The sequence below is a fragment of the Mesoplodon mirus genome, assembly GCF_964341445.2.
Source record: "Mesoplodon mirus genome assembly, contig: HAP1_SCAFFOLD_1202, whole genome shotgun sequence".
In the NCBI taxonomy this organism is placed as follows: Eukaryota; Metazoa; Chordata; class Mammalia; order Artiodactyla; family Ziphiidae; genus Mesoplodon; species Mesoplodon mirus.
In genome coordinates, this window is record NW_028294875.1 from 6,796 (window position 1) to 9,605 (window position 2,810).

General features: G+C 46.7%; 1 long non-coding RNA gene across 1 annotated transcript; it reads right to left on the reverse strand.

The window, feature by feature from the left end:
• Positions 1–260: 260 nt before the first annotated feature.
• Positions 261–2,432, reverse strand: LOC309797907. Its single transcript, XR_014292860.1, has 2 exons — positions 2,361–2,432; positions 261–691 (listed from the first exon to the last, which is right to left on the reverse strand). It is a non-coding gene; the product is annotated as an uncharacterized lncRNA (long non-coding RNA).
• Positions 2,433–2,810: the final 378 nt, after the last annotated feature.

Consider the following 2,810-nt stretch of genomic DNA (forward strand, 5'->3'; position numbering starts at 1 on the left):
TGACCTACTGGGCTGTCTTGGTGCGGCAGAATGGGCAGCGTGAGATGGAGTTAGAAACCTGGGTTCCAGACCCAATTCTTGAATTTACTAGCTGTGTGACTTTAGACGGGCCATTTAACCTCTCTGGGCCTCAGCTTCCTCATTTGTAAAATGGGGAACATAATGCTATTTACCTCCCAGGGCTTGAGAGAGGATTAGACGAGAAGTGTTTTGAACACCGCAGAGCGCCATATAAACATGACTCACTGTTATGGAAGCGATAAAACTGGTTGCTGTTCACATTTATTATAATAAATTCAGATATAAATGCACTATACCATGGCCCCAACAGCCCTGAGGTTACCATTTCAAACTTATTCTTCATATGCCTGTGTATGTTTACATTCATAATATCTGTGAAAAGAACCCCTCTCCTCACACACTCCAAAATACAGTATTGTGCAAAATACCAGTCTAGGAAGCAACATACTAGGGTAGCAACCTTTAATGTCCTAAAAAAGCATCTTAGTAGTTTGACGCAGAAGAGTTACACTGACTCACGGAGGATCATGTGAGGCCGAGCGGGGCGACGTTTCTAGTTCCTTCCACCAGGTTTAGAAAACAGAAGGCTCTGGCTGGATTTGCTGGACATTTCTCTCTTCAGCATCTCCCTTCCTTGGTCCATCTTTGGGGTGCCTTTTCTGGCTCCAACCTACAACAAGCAAGAGCAACCAATGCCCAAACTCTATAATTGTAGGGAGATCCCCAAATATTTCTCAAATGGCATTTTTTTTTACTCAAAATAAAATCTTTGTTGTAAAAAATATTTATATACACACATAGACGTGAGCAAAACGAAGGTAAAATGATCCACCAGTATCACACTACCCACAGGTAACCTTATTCACATTTTGGTGTACACTCTTCCAGATACACAGATAACGTTTTCTTCTGACATTTGCATCTTTTTTTGAACCAGGAGTTTCTGATGATAGGCAATTTCATTGGGATGGACTTTCCTGGAAAAGCTGTTACTGAACTGAATGCCTTATGTCTCTGATGTCTTAGGAGGGTAAAATGCAGCATACTCTAGGGGGTCTGTCTAACCCTTTTCTGAGCACTACTCCTGGATCCAGGCAGCCATGTGTGTGACTCTGTCCCTGGTCATAGCTGATCGGGCACTTGGCACGGGCTGGGCTTTTAAGATGGTCACTCCCAGGATTTGGGGTTATGGGCTCTAAGATGCTACTTGCTTCCTGGGCTGGTCCTTTGAACTGGGGGACCATGAGGTCATTCCTTCCTGTCACATGACTGGAGAGAGCAGAGATCAGGGGAGCCACACAGAGACACAGAGAGGAGATACGGCCTGTGTGTGCGTGTGCGCATGCTTGTGTGTGTGTAAAAGAGATGATGCCTGAGATCTGATGGCTTACCAGTTCTATTTCGAGGCCAGGCTCTCTTTCAGCTCCCAGTTTTTATGAGGCACTCACCCCTATATCCTTAAAAAAGCCCCCTCCCCCTCCCTTTTTTTTTTTGCGGTACGCGGGCCTCTCAGTGTTGTGGCCTCTCCCGTTGCAGAGCACAGGCTCCGGACGCGCAGGCTCAGCGGCCATGGCTCACAGGCCCAGCCGCTCCGTGGCATGTGGGATCTTCCCAGACCAGGGCACGAACCCGTGTCCCCTGCATCGGCAGGCAGACTGTCAACCACTGCGCCACCAGGGAAGCCCCAGGTGGTTCTTATCGGCCAACTTGGGGAAAACCTTCTTCTCAGACTTTGTGGCTGAAAATGTAGTCTGCAGAGCTGTGCTATCGGTACCAGCTGGGAGCTGTTCAGAAATGCAGAATCCCAGGCTCCCCCAACCCGAGACCTGCTGAGTCAGAATCTGCATTTCAACAACATCCCCATATGATCTGTGGACAGCTTTGAGTTGAGATGCGCCACTGTAAACTATCCTCTAATTGGCTGGTTTCTGGAAAAGTAAGTAGCCGTTTTGGCCATGTGTTTCCCCTGATATGCATGAAGAGAAAGCAAAAGACTGAAATACTATTGGTTGGTCTTGCACTCACTGAGACACAAACCAGGACCCGCAGTAACGACTGGGATTTGTATCAATAAAATCAGCTGCGGTATATAAACAAAGTACCATTTCTAGACATTTCAATAACCTTGCCTCTTCAAGTTGATCTTCAAGTTGATCTCTGAGTTTTAGGATTCAAGCTTCATGTTAATTCCTCCTACATCATTCACCCTCTTTAATTAATTTAGCTCCCAACAAGGAGTTGCTGAGATTCCTCCATCTAAGTACGTGCCCTCTGCTTCTCATAGGAAAGCCCATTTCATCAGTTTCCAGTAGTAAAGAGAAGGACGGGGACCACCTTACCGATTTCTCTGCCATTAGCCGCTTGACTCTGGCTTTCAGCTTCTCCTCTTGCTGTAGCCTTTCCTCGGTCAGCTTCCCCTTCTCTGCCAGATGCTGCCGTAACTCTTCTTGCAGCAAATACTGCTGAGTTTCCCGAGAACTGTTGATCTTCATCTGAAATGAGGGGAAGGGGAACTGCAGCTGATGGGGGACAGGACTAACGCAGGAGTCATTTCCACTACCTTTGGGGGCGGGACAAAGGTTCACGAAACTTTCTTCAAAACACAGAAAAATGATGCTTAGCTTAGTAACTAATAGCGAAGTAGTAGAGCATCGTGGTTAAGAGCTCAGACTCTAGATCTAGATAGAATCTCAGCTCTAGTTCTTTCTAGACACTTCTTCGTATAGAAAATAAGCGGGTGAACTAAGGCAGGCCGTCTTCCTCCTCTTTCATCCCTGCCGGCCGCTTGG